Below are 14,650 nucleotides of genomic sequence, written 5' to 3'. Positions count from 1 at the left end.
GACCCGTGTCTCTCTCTCCCCTTCTTCTTCCACTCTCTCCAAAACTAATCAATAAACATACCCTTTCTTATAGATTTAAAAAAAATACCTGCAAAGCCTGGAAAAAAAGCGATGAAGTTTTTGAGAAGATGACATCGTAGGTTTGTTGACCTGAAGGGCTGGGCGTGACTAAGGAAACCGGAGAGGCAGGGAGATGACCCCACGAGGGAGCTGGAAGGCAGCTGCTTGGGCAAGAGGGCTTCCCAGGAGTCTCGTTCCCGGGACGGGCGGCAACACTCCCCACAAGGGTCTTCACCGAGGCAGCCGGGGCATTTGAGCCTCCAGTCACTGGTCCCCTGTCCCCTCTTTGTCCTCTGCTGGGCTCCATCTCCTGTTCAGGGTCTGACCGCAAACTTTCCAGTTCCCTGTGGGACAGTTAGATGCCCCCCTCCCCCCACTCATCACGTTAGGTTTTCCAGGAATCCCAGGAAACAGGGCTTCGCACGCCCATTTTACTGACGAACGAGTGATGTGAACACAAGATACCGTGTTTCGCCGTGTGTGATGTGCACCCACCTTTTTGACCCAAATGGTCAGGGAAAAAAATCTTTCATTTTAATTTTTTAGTTCAGCTGTTTATTTATTTATTTATATTTGGATACTTGTCTTGTATTATAAAGACATTTTAGCATTAATTTTGAACATATTATGGTCCAAGAAATTTTATGTAACTGCGAATTACAAAACATAGAAACAGATACAAGGTATTTCGGGTACTACCCATGTATAATGGGCATCCTTATTTTTCCATCAAAAATTTGGGCAAAGAAAAGTGCTCATTATACAAAATATGGTTCAGTGACGTCGTCTCCATCACCTCGGTGTCCAGAGTGGCCGCCCTTCCTCTCACTCTTTTTCTCACCAGCTCTTCCTTCCTGGGTCAATCGACTTCAGTTTTTTAAGTGAGAGGACGGGCAGGTGCCCTCACCTCAGTCTGGTTCCCCAGAAGACAAAATCTCAAATCAACTGACCGGCAAAAGCAAAATGCACCGAGTTCCCCAGAGGACGGGCAGGTGCAACGTGGTTGCTGTATGGAGACGTCTGTTGCCACATATTTATTTCGGTGACCCCCCAGCTCCCTCTGTCTCTTCCCCGAAGGTCACGGAGACCCCTCCTCCTCCTGGCCAGTCCAGGCTCTCTCCACGAGTTGGGGGCTGCCCCTCACAGCAGCTTTTGGCTGAAATGATCTCATCCCAGAAGCTTCACAGGACAGTGTTGCTTCCCCTTTCATTACACGGAAATTCTAGGGGGCCGATTTCCCAGCTGGGCCGACCGCCCACCCCGGGACCCGTCTCTAAGACCAGGGGACACGGGTCCCTCTCCGCAGTGACAGCGGTGGGTTTGAGGGTCTAGAGCTCGTGAGAGGGGACACGGCTTTCATTGTAGCAAAACCACAACTCGAGGGAGCAGGGAGGGACCGTGCACTCAGCCCTTCACTTTCATTAAGTCAGCAGAGCTAAAGGCAGAAATTATATTAAAAAAATTATTAGATATGCTTCCTAAGCCCCACAAAAGATGTTCTTGTTTTCCATGGGCACAACCAAATTACAGCAATTATCTAGAAAACGCAGCAAAAATGTACCGGATAACTTCCCACTCCCAAAAGCGCTGCTTTGCCAAAACTCTGAGTGAGACCATCTTCTCGGCCCGAGGCTCCAGCCTGTCCTTTGCGCCCCCTGCCGGTCTGCAGTGTACAAATGACTCCCCGCAGGTGGGACTCCCTTCCGCGGGAAGGGTGCATTTTATTAATCGTAGTAAAAGCGAGAATGAGGTCGTAAAGGGAGAAAAGTGCGCTTTCCACTTCAGAGGTTCGGTAATGATTCTATTAGCACACCCCCCCCCGCCCCCCGTATCACTCTACTCACTCCAGCATTTCCACTCTACCCTCTGTCTTTTTTCTTCCTGGTGGGTAATTTTTATGTCCTTACCACGGGTTCCTCTCTCTTCCCTCTCCTGTGGTATCTGACGCTATTAAAGACCCCATGTGGGCCCTGCCCATGTGGCTCAATTGTTTAGAGCGTCGTCCCAACGCACCGAGGTCGAGAATTCCGTCCTGGTCAGGGCACGGGCAAGGAGCCGCCGATGAGTGCAGTAACAAATGGAACGACAAATCCACGTTTCTCTCTCTTCTTTCCTCTCTCTCTCTCAAGTCAATAAATAAAAAATTAAAAGAAGATCTTTTAACAAAATCTAAATATCAAATGCATCTTCATTTATTTTGGCTAAGAAACAGCATTCTTATGGGTGATTCGTAGACATATATTAGCATGTAAATTTAGATTCCAAAAGAAATATGTATAATTATTTGGCTTTTTAGAGGGGAAAAATGTATGTTAAAGAACCTAGAAAAAATACCGACTTGTGACATTTAGCTGTTTGATAGCTTTCATGCTAAAAACGGCTCATTTAAAATAAGGAAAAAGTCTGGAGCAAATTGATTTTGGAAAACGGTAAAAGTCTGCAAACCTCACGAGGAGAGTGTAGATGGTATTTTTTTCCCTTAGCCTGAATAGAACAGAGGTTACCAGCTATTTCCCCTTTTAGGATAATCTCATGCGCTTACTAATCACCACTGTGAGAACAAAGGTCAGACAGACCAGATTTAGCGTAAATTCTGTAAAGCTCGTGTGTCTCTCCTCAAACGTTTGTGGAAGAATCTGACCGTGACCGTGGTAGGGGAACCAAGATGAAGGCAGTACCTCGTAATGGCCCCAGTGAGCGCGCCACATTCCTCTCCGTTTACTTGCTCTGATTTAACATAAATCCATGTCGATGTGGTCGGGGGAAACCTCCTGGGCGACGGGGTGGTTCTCTGTACCTCGGCAATTTCCACGTGGCTCTTCTTTTAATTATATTTTGTGATGAGTATTTCATATCAGTAACCAACTAAGACTACTTGTTGCTATTTTTAAAAATATTTTCTTTATTTATTTTTAGAGAGAGGGAAAGGGAGGCAGAGAGAGGGGGAGAAACATCAATGGGAGAAGCATCAATCGGTTGCCTCTTGGACGTGCCCTGACTGGGGCCTGAACCTGCAACCCAGGCATGTGCCCTGACTGGGAATCAAACCGGCGACCCTTCACCCTGTGGGATAATGGAATACTGACCAGGGCTGTTGCTACTTTGGCTCATGTATGTCTATCCATTCATAATTAGCCATATGCTTTTTCTCTACTTTAGGACATATCTTAGGACATTTTCTAGCTGATGATTTTTTAAATTTAATGTCTTCTACCAGTTTTTTGTGTCTGTGTGCAAATGTGGAGCTAGGATGTAAAGGGACAGGTTTCGCTGACTTTCTTCCCAGCACCACACGTGGGCCCACTGAGTCCGTCCTCATGCCTGGCTAGCCCACTGTTCTCTGACGGTGCTAGTGAGCTCTAAGAAATAGGTGTTCTTTGCCATTTTTTCATTTAACATTTTTCTTCATTTCCCATCTTGAAATCTGGTAAGTAATTGGGCCTCAATACCAATGACATTAACTGAACTTCGCTATCTTGGGAGAGAGCCAGGTACACAAAAATGTGTCTACCTCAAAGAGTGTTCTTTTACAAACAATGTGAAAGAATTTTTAAACAATTATTTATTTGTTGAATTAAGATAACTGTAATTCTTAAAGCTGAACTTGCCTGCTCTTGACCAGCTTCTTTGCCTTTGGGGCATAATTCATTCTGACTGACTGAACAGTGATCCTTCTCTTCCTGGTATCACTTCCCATACACAGCCCTGTTCTTTACTGGGTTCTGCTTGCAAGAACATTTTAACATTCAGTGTGAAAACAAAAGAGATCTTTGTATCTGTGTTCCGTGATCTGACCCATTAACTTTCCACTAGAAATTATTTTGCTTGACTCCTATGCATACACATATGAATGTGTATATCTAAATACATGTATTTCCAAAGCACTCCTCAAAAATCACCATTCTAGTGCAGGAAAAGACAATTAAAGGCATCACACATGACATTTTAATGAACTCTAAGTATCAAATGCATGCATCTTCCTAGTGATTTTTTCTATATTTTAATTTTTGTGGAAAGGCAGCTCAGAGCTGAGAGTGCGAGGCTTTTAGGTCACTCTGGGGAGCGCTTTGGGACAAATGAGAGAAAGATTCTGGGATCTGGTGCAGAGCCGGGGCTGCGTGCCCTGGGCAAAGTCATTAACGACGGAATGACCGCACTGCGCAGCTGGGGTGCTGGACACCAGTGTCACATTTACCTGAGATTGTTCCAGGCCGTCCTGCCAAGGCGCTGCTGCTGCTGCGGGTCCTCCCGGCGGGTGGCAATGGAGCCCACTCCTCTCTTCCCGCGGCCGGAGGGAAAGAAACCTCGCCGACACCGGTGGGCGCTTTCCAGCCCTCGTCTCAATCCAAACCGGATTGCGATCCCCCGCTCTCCCCACTACAGAGCTCATTCTGTGGGTGTTGCCGCTCTCCCTCTAGGACACCCTTGCACCCTAATCTCAGGCTTCCTTTTCTTTCTTTCACTGGCATGAAAGAGCGATGCTATGAGAGGTACTCCATCCAAAAAAACCCAGTTTGTCTCCACATTGACATGTTTTGAAAAAAGAAAAGAAACCTTTGGAATGAACGAGTTTCACCACACGTGATTAACCTACTTCAGATAAAACTGGGTGCAAAGCTCACGAGCTGCAGTACGTGAGTAGAATTAATCCAATGTTAGATGGATGGGTATGATACGATAGAGTTCTACATATTTTGTAGGAATGTTTCACTTACCAAAAGTTTGTAAATTGTGTGAGATCACCATACAGGACACTGTAACTTCCAAGTTGCCGATGAGAAACCCAAGTGAGTGAATCTGCTGAGGCCGCCTAGGCTGACCACCTGCAGCGCAATCCAAACTTTGTCTGGGCCTTGATGTTATAGAAACAAGAGCTTGTTTGTATGTATATTTCTTCGTTCTCTAACAGGTATCTACATTCTTTAGGAAATCTACTATTTTTCTGGAATTTAAAATATTTCAACAATGAAAAATACTCAAAGAAGGCGGAGTCTGTGGACAGCAGGCAGCCTCCATTGGGAAGGACGCTGCTCCTTCCGAAAAACATTTTTTGGTTTTTCACACATGCATGCCACCCCCTTCCAAATGGAAACAGCAACAGTCTGGCTTTTAATGCATTCAAGCAAGCTTGTATTTTCTTATGAAAAACAAAGAGGCTTCAAAAGAAACAAGCAGAGAACATCGACGTGACATTCTCTTTCTGGAGAAGTGGAGATGTGTTATTGTAGTCCGCTACATCAGAAACACCTTTTTCAGCAACGAGCGCCCCATGCTGGCACCAGCCTTGGATAAGATCCAGCTGGGGGTGTGGGTACGGCCGCTGGCTTTGAACTTGACTCCAGGGGCCTCTGGTAGGAAAGTGGCACCACTGATCTGAAATAATAAAAAGGACTGTACTTCTGCGGTGTTCTTAAAGAGTTCGAGGAGCTGGACCCACCAGTCAGGAGTAAGCTACTTCCAGAGCCTAGGGGCCCGGTTTTTCCCTCCTGGCCTCGCTCGCTCCCTCCCGCCCCGTCTTCCTTTCTCCTCCCCTCCCTCTCTTCTGTCCTCTTCTCTCTCTCTCTCATCCTTAGAAGCAACTAATAACTATATTTTCTTCCATATGAGAGACTGGCACAGTCAGAAAACTGAACTAACGCCCGAAAACAGCTAGTTTGGCATTTAATACAGCAATCGGTGCAACCACCCACACCAGGTAATTTAACTGCATCTGTGTTTGATTTGCGCTTGTATTTCTCCACTTACGACTCAGAAAAGAAATAACAGCCCCTCTCACAGTCTTCAAATAGCTCTTCCCATTATGCAGCATTAGGCCTGAGAGCGCTCTTACTGACCTCGTTTTGATTAATGAGACGTGAAGTATTATCTAGCAGATCAGCCTGCACGTCAGTGGGCCGGGCACGCAGGCCACGGAGCTCAGCAGTGAGGGGTTGTCAGGCACGAAGGAGACTGAGACACACGGCCGGGCCTGGTCATCATCTCTCCAAATATGTGCTTGTAATTTGTGTTCCAGGATAACAAAGTGTCTTGTCTTATTGAAAAGCCTCATTGTCTTCATTTGTCTGTTTTGTGATGGTCGGCAGTGTACATACACATGTGACGAAGAAATGACTTTTTCTGCTGTTAGGTGACTGGGTTCTTGGGGCAGACAGCAAAGCCCCGAGTGACGGCGTCCTGCATGAGTGCACCACGCAGGCGAGACAGCAGCACACCTCCAGGTGGTTACGTGCAGGTGAACACAGGTCTTCTGTAAGGCTCTGTTAGTGAGCTCCAGTGGAAATGTCTTCCGAATATTTTTGCTTCTTGGAATATGATTTTAACTGTGTGGGCAAGTACATCAATAAATACAAGCAGGCCTTTTCAACTTTACATATTTTATTTTTTAAAAAGATTTTATTGATTTATTTTTACAGAGAGGGGATGGGAGGGAGAAAGAGAGGGAGAGAAAGATCGATCTGTGAGAGAAACATGGATTGGTTGCCTCTTGCACAGGCCCCAACCTGGGACCAGGCCTACCACAGAGACATCTGCCCTGACTGGGAATCGAACCTGCGGCCTTCTGGTTCAGATGCTCAATCTACTGAGCCACACCAGCCAGGGAACTACATATTTTGTATTCTAATTTACCAAAACAATTTTTGGAAACTTATTATGATGAAAAATAGGGTTCATATTGTTAGAAAGGATTGGCAGGCTGATGTTCTGATTCTAAGGCACCGTGATCTGAGACTCAACCCAACATCCAGCCCTCGAAGGGAACATGAAATAATTTAAAACTTTACATCATAAAGAGCTCACGAAAGATAAGACACCCAACATTCTTGCTCTAAAGACAAACAAATATATGTGCGTTAATAGATCAAAGTTACATTTTTTAAGAGTTAAGGACTCAACACTCATTCTGAGACACACTCTTGCCTGGTTTAGTTACTACCCAGTGGAAGCCGGCTTTCCCAGCATCAGTGGAAGATCAGACAGTTCAGACAACTCAAGGCAGAATTGCTCTTGAAGCTCTGAGTTTCTTGAATTTGCTCATTTCTCTGCTTAAATTCACTGACCAATCGCAAACCTCTACGTTTTCTGCACTGAAACAGTGCAAGGAATGTATCAAAATAAGCCTTAATTTCTTGAATACACCATTTTTCTATGACCACTTTGGGAAACACCTTCACCCTCCATGAAAAATCATGAAATGGATATGTTCCTATAAAAAGGAAAAGAGAAAGCATCGTGTAACCTTGCCGTGATAGGCAGTGAAGCAGTTCACAATGACTGGCTTATACTAACTTACATTCATGCACATGGATTTCTAAGCCAAATCTACACGAGAGGCGCTAATGTGCTGCCCACTTCAGAGCTGAACTGAGTTAAAGCCACAGGTGGGGTCCTAGAGTCATGTGACCGGTAAGTGCCTTTGCTTGTGCCCAAAGCCGGGCCATCTGGCTGTAGCGTGTGTCCTTGCCTGCTGGACAATGTAGTCCATCTAGTTCACGTACTTTTAAAACTCATTTGATCGGTCAACATATTCTTTTTAAAATTTTTACTAAATGTATGGGTGACAGTGGTGAATGAAATTATACAGGTTTCAAGCATGCAATTCTAGAATGCATCATCTGTACGTCGTGTTCTGTCTTTGCCACCCATGGGCATGGCCGTGAGGGGTCCCCCGGTCGCTCCCACTGAAGTTACAACGGGCTGAACAGCCATCACTGAACACAGGGCTCCCTTCCCAATGCACAGATGCGTCCGAGAGATCCGTCCATGGAGACGTCTGAAGGCGGTCAGAGGATCAGAGCAAAAAGGGGGAAGAGCAGGGACGGGGCATGACCGCAGCCTGGGGCTCACTGCAGGGCTGGGGAGAGAGGACCGCGAGGGGAGACAGTGACAGTCCGAGCCAGTGGCACCCAGAGAAAAGCAGGCGTGGCTGTCCTTATCGTGACAAAATAGACTTCAGGACACAACAGGGAACAAGAGACAAAGATGGACATTTTACAATAATAAAAGGGACCGTACTGAAGAAGATATAATCTTGTACTTGTTAATATATAGTCACCCAGCCAGGGAGCACCAAAAAATGCAAAGCAACTATGAACAGAACTAAAGGAAAAAACTGACAAAAACACGGTGACCACAGGGGACCTAATGACACCATTGAGGCCTGTGCACGGATCATCCCGGCAGAAACTGAGTATGAAAATGTTGGCCTTAAATGACACATTACACCAAATGTAGAAAAGAATCTATGTTTACAGAACCTTCCTCCTAAGAACACCAGGCTACACCTTCTTTTCTATTATTGAAGGTAGACTACATATTGGAACACAAAATTAGCTTCAACAAATTTAGAAAGATTGAAACCATAAGAAGCACATTCTTCCATCACAACGCCTCAAAATTGAACATCAGCTGAGAAAAAGAGGGAAAACCCACAAACCTGTGGAGATTAAGCAACAGGCTACTAAAGAATGATGGGGTCAAAAAAAGGAATAGAAGGAGAGACGAAAAAATACACAGGGACAACGGGAATGACAATACAACGTGCCAGAACTTTTGGGACACAGCAAAATCAGTAATGAGAGGGCGGCTCACACCATTACAGGTGCAGCTCAAGAAACAAGAGAAATCCCAAATAAACAACCTAACATGACATCTTAGAGAACTAGAAAAAGAAGAACAAAGCCCAAGGTCAGAAGATGGAAGAAAATAAGAATTAGAGAACTAAGTAGAGAACAAAAAGACAGAAAAAATTAATTCAACGAAGAGCTGGTTATTGGGAAAGATTAATAAAACTGACAAACCTCTGGCTAGACTCAATAGAAAAAGAAGAGAAAAGACTCAAATAAAATCAGAAATGAAAAAGGAGAAGTTATCACAGACATACAAAGGATCATACTAGAAGACAAGGAATGACAATGTGCCACCAAATTCAATGACTTACAAGAAGTGGGTAAGTTCCTAGAAACCTACAGCCTTCTTAGACTGAATCACGAGGAACTGTAAAATCTAAGTGAACCCACCACAGTAAGGACATCGAAACAACCATCAACCCCGCCCCCCCCTCCCCCCCAGTAACAGTCCAGGACCAGATGGCTTCACTAGGGAATTCTACTTCTACCAAACATTCAAACAGGATTTGATGTCTATGCTCCTCAAAATCTTCCGAAGAGGTAATACTTCTTAACTCATGTTATAAGGCCAACGGTACCCTAATACCAAAACCTGGGACAGATAACACACACACAAACAGCTTTGCAGAACAATATTTCTGGTGAATGCAGATGGGAGAATCCCAGACAAAACACTAGCAAACCGAACACAACTATCCATTAAGAAGCTAAGACATTCTGGTTAAGTGGGGTTCATTCCAGGGTTGTGAGGACGGCACGATGCGAGGCACCGCATTAACAAAATGAAGAATAAAAGCCATGTGATCCTATCAATAGGCGCAGGAAAAGCACGTGACAAGCTAAAACATCCATTTATCATTGAAACACTCAATAAAATGGGTATCAAAGGAAAGTGCTTAAACATGGTAAATGCAACATATGAGAAGCCCCCACCTAACATCATGCTCACTGGTCAAAAACCGAAAGCTTTCCCTCTGAGATCGGGAAGAAGACAAGCGTGCCTCATTCAACATGGCCCCCGGAGTCCCAGCCAGGGCAACCGGGGAACAGAAAGAACAAAAAGGCATGCAACTTGGGAATGAGGAAGTAAAGTGTTACTTTTTACAGGTGACATGATTCTTTACATAGAAAACCCCGAAGACTCCACCAAAAAACTTTTAGAAACAATGAATAAGTACAATGAAGCTGCAGGGTATAAACATAATGTCTAAAAACCCATTGCATTCCTATACAGTAACAATGAGATTTCTGAAAATGAAGTGAAAAAATTCCTTTTGTAACTGCAATGAAGAGAATAAAATACCTAGGAATAAACAAAGCGGTGAAGGACCAATATACTGAAAATTACAAGACACTATTAAAAGAAATTGAAGAAAACACACGCAAATAATGTGTCCATTGATTGGAAGAATCAACACAGCTACAATGGATGTATTACCCAAAGCAACGTACAGATTTAATGTAATCTTCACCAAAATACCAATGGCATTTTTTTAGAGAGATAAAACAAAAAAATCAGATGTGTATGGAACCACAAAAGACCCCAAGTGGACAAAGCAATCCTGAGAGAGAAAAAAGCTGGAGACACCGTCTTTCCTGACTTCAAATTATACCACAAAGCAATGATAATCAAAATAGCGTGGTGTCAGCAGAAAAATAGGCACACAGACCAATGGAACAGAATTAACAACTCAGAAAAAACTGACATATATGGGCAAATAATTTTTGACAGAGGAGCCAAAACATACAAAAGAAAAAAGAAAGCCTCTTCAGTAAATAGTGCTGAAAGAATTGGAAAGGCACATGCAAATATATATATAAATACAGTAAAACTAAGCTGTTATTCATCACCATAGACAAAAATTAACTCAAATGGATCAAAGACGTAAATGTAGGATTTGAATCAATAAAATACATAAAAGAAGACATAGGTACTACATTTATGGACCCTGGTCTTAGAGGGGATGTTATAAATTTGACATCAAAGACAAGTGAGGCAAAAGCACAAATAAATGAATGGGACCACATCAGACTAAGAAGCTTCTCTGTGGCCAACGAAACCATCACCAAAGCAAAACAAAACAGGAACCCACCCAACCAAATGGGAGAAGAGAGTTGAAACGCTAGGTCATCCCGGGGTTCACACTCAAAACATACGAATGAGGAACTCACACAACTCAACACCATACAAAGGAGCCATCCAATTAAAAAATGGGCAGAGGCTCTGAATGGACGTGTCTTCCACGGAGACACGCAAGTGATCAGCAGGTGCATGAGAAATGAAAATCAAAACTAGACCAAGATACCACCCCTACCTGTTAGAAAGGCTATTGTCCACAAGAAAAGTAACAACAGGTGTTGGAGAAATGGATCGGAAAGAGGAACCCTCACTCTCTGCTGGTAGGAATGTGAACGAGTCCGGCCACTATGCAAAACAGCATGGAGGGTCTTCAGGAAATTAAGAGGGGCGTTCCAGACATGGAGACAACCGCAGCGCCCTTCCGCAGGGGGCTGGATTGAGGAGACCTGGCGTGTCTCTGCAGTGGAAAGCCACGCAGCCGTGGAAAAGACGAAACACTGCCATTTGCCACAACACAGATGGATCCTGAGAATATCATGCTACGTGAAACGTCAGACGAATAAAGCCAAGAACTATTTCACTCGCATGTGGGACACAGAAGTGGAAGAAACAAACTGACAAAGAAGACAAACAAACAAAAGCTCATGGAGACAACAATGTGGTGGTGACCGGAGGGAAGGGGATGGGGGAGGTGGAGGAGGGTGGAGGGGGTCCAATACCTGTTGGCAGAAGGAGACTGGACTTTGGGTGGTGAACACGTGATACAAGATATAGGCGATGTATCACCCGAAACCTATATAATTTTATTACCCAATGCCACCCCAATAAATACAATAAAATTTAAAAAAATTAAACCTTTTAAAAAACATAGCATTATCTGAAATTTTAACAGTAAATAAAAATGAGCAAAATCTGCTACTAAAATGGTGAGGAATCAATGCTCTTAGTATGTTAAGACCTACCATGAATCAAGTGGGAAAAACCCTATTGGCATTGGAAAGGTCTATAACTCACAAGAAAATAAAGAAACAGCAAAGCATAAATATATATATATATATATTAGATTTTTTAATAATGCAACTCATTACATTGAAATGCCATTTTTTAAAAACAAGAAGTCAGCAAAAATATAGACAAGAAAAGCAAGCCACGTGCACCCACAGGGTGAGGGCTCAGTGAAGCGTATGTAACTGTACCACGACTTTTAAAATACCCCCCTGTTTTGAGGCAGCGGCTCTGTTTCTAAGGATGTAATCAGATGTGAAGACAAAGTGTGTGTACAAAAGCTCTCCGTGAACTCTTACAGTCGGGGACAATCCCATGTGCAAGATGAAAAAGACTTAAGTGTTTTAAAGAAATGTTTCTGAGGAGAACGTGGTACCTTTGAGGCCCAAAGCTGGGCTGGAAGCGCACTCGGGGCAGACTGGGTGGAAGCCTAGTCCTGGGGGATGGCACGTGGGGGGGGGCAGCAGGGGCTGTGTCTACAGTGGAGCTGAACAGGCTACCAAGCCCCCCACCCCTCCACCTCAACCCTACCCAACACCTACAGGGAGGGCCTGGGTGAGTCTCCGTGCAGAATAAGGGAAAGTTCTGGTCACACAGGGAGAACACAGGTCACAGGGGCCTCAAAGACACAGCTAACCTGTGTCCCAAATTTGCCTGAGATAAGGCAAGGCTGCTACCCCGTACCTGACGCTGGCCTCACTGAATGCCAAGGACTGCTCTCCCACGAAACGGTAATAGAGACGCCCCACACCCGGCTTTGGGATTCTCAGTCTGAGCTACAGCAGCTTTGGAATCCCTCACACATTACCACCAGCTCCCAGGTGGAAGAGTAAAACTTAGAAGTCAGGCGCAAGTTGAGTTCCTAAAACACTGTAATTTCATTTCCAGGGCACGTTTTATCCACGAGTGAGCATTACAGAGAGCAGTCTCGGCGCCATCGTTTCTCGGGTGACCTTGTGTCTTGCAAACTTCAAAGCAAGAGTCCCTTGTTTTGCCCCTTCTTGTTTTTCTGACCCAGCGGCTGCACCGAAACTTCTGGTCTGTGTGTAAGGGTAACTGTAAGTTGCACTGGGTGTTAAGCAGAATGCAGGTGTGTGGGGTGATGCCAAATTTGTTTTCAAGTTGTAAACAAAAGCAAGCCTTCCTCCTCCTATTGCTAACGACTGTGGTCTGTGCAGTTTGCTGTGGTTTCAGACGTATTTCCAACCATCTCCCTCTGACTGCTAACCATTTCAGCAGATGGCAGAAGGTTAGCGACCAATCATCACAGGCCCCCTCTGAAGATGCGGCTCACAGATCAATAGCCCGTCTTCTCCCCACGGAAACAGCCCACCCAGGCGGCCTTCCCTGTGGCTCCTTTCTGCTCTGTGTTTATTGCAGAAAACCCGGCACATTTCTGGTCGGAAAAACAACAAATTAGGGGCAGAGACAAATGCTTCTCACCAGCATCGTGGCTGGGATGGCCCAGAAGAGGCACGAGTGATTTGTCACCGATGCTGAACTTGCAGAGTGACGTTGTTAATCTCTGGTCCCTGGGTACAGGTGTCACGGCGCCACTTTCTTCTGGATGTATTTTAAAATGGATTATAAGATGTCTGCACACCTCGTATGTGGAATTCTATTGGGGGCAGTGGAGCGGGGGGAGGACTGAGCAAAAAGGCAGAAGGACTCACAGACATGGACAACAGTGTGGTGACTGGGCAGATTATAAGGGCATGAAAAGGCAATGGAAAATATACAGTAAAAAATAAAGACAATCCAACAGAATGCGTAGAATATTGTTTTTTCAGAGAGAGATGAAACATGACATCGATAAATGTGAGCTTCGCTTTTGTTTCTCAGGCAAGAAAACATTTCAATTACTGAGGACTGATGGGAATGTTATTTCATGAATACAAAAATATAGTTGCATAGCATGAAATAGATTTTCATATATACTGTTTCCCCTCTGTTGTTAGGAAGTGGGTTTACATGTGTTAGCAAGTTCATTACTCTGTCTACTGATAAACATGTTCTCATATTTGTTAAAAGCTGTCATTTAACATTAAGAAAATTTAAGAGCAGTGGAGAGAAGTTAATGCACTTTTTGTGGTGAAGAGTGAAAAGAGGTTTGGGGAAGAACGGAAATCTTTTGCTGTCTCCCTTTGGTTGTTGTTTTTTTTTTTTTTGGAGATGACATAGGAGCGGGCCTGGCTTCAGTGCCCCTCAGTATTTTGGAGAAGATGACCTGGAGGTCGTGCTCCCAGGCCTGGAGAACCGGGGTCAAGGCTGGGCTCGAGATGAATCCGTGAGAAGAGCCGCAGGCTGGAGAGAAAGACAAATTCAGAAATAAGACAAGTGATTTCACAGGAAACAAAGCAGAACCCACGCCAGCCGGCGATCTCTACTGACATCCTCTTTATTCCTGTAAATACTCCGCAAACCCTCGACTCCTAGGAACTAAGGGGAGTTGTGTATGGGGAGGGGGAGATAGCCAAGGAAATGCATTAATCTTGCACTTTGGAGGCGGCGTGGGGGTGCCGGCCTGCCACCTCCCCGGCCTCCCGCGGGAGACTGTTTCTTGGGAAGGAACCGTCCTCCTCGCGGCCGGCAGGGCGCTGCTTCCCCGAAGGTGCAGCAAGGCCGGCTGAGACGCGAGGCCAGGCGGCCGCTCATCTGTTGCACCAGCGCCCAGCTGGGGCGGCCGGGCATCGGCTCAGAGGCCAGTGGCGACTCCCAGCGCTCCAGGGCTTTAGGGAAATAAAGGGAATCAGTGGAAACCGAAGGTTCTTGAGCCGGATACTCGCTGACTAAGACGACCCGTGGAGGCCACTCTCTATTTTACAATGGACTCGAGTCCCAGGATGTAGACCGACCGAGCCTCCGGGAGTGACCCGCT

Source organism: Sturnira hondurensis, unplaced genomic scaffold (genome assembly GCF_014824575.4).
Source record: "Sturnira hondurensis isolate 20B ecotype Veracruz unplaced genomic scaffold, ASM1482457v3 Scaffold0009719, whole genome shotgun sequence".
Lineage (NCBI taxonomy): Eukaryota > Metazoa > Chordata > Mammalia > Chiroptera > Phyllostomidae > Sturnira > Sturnira hondurensis.
This window is presented reverse-complemented; position numbering follows the sequence as displayed.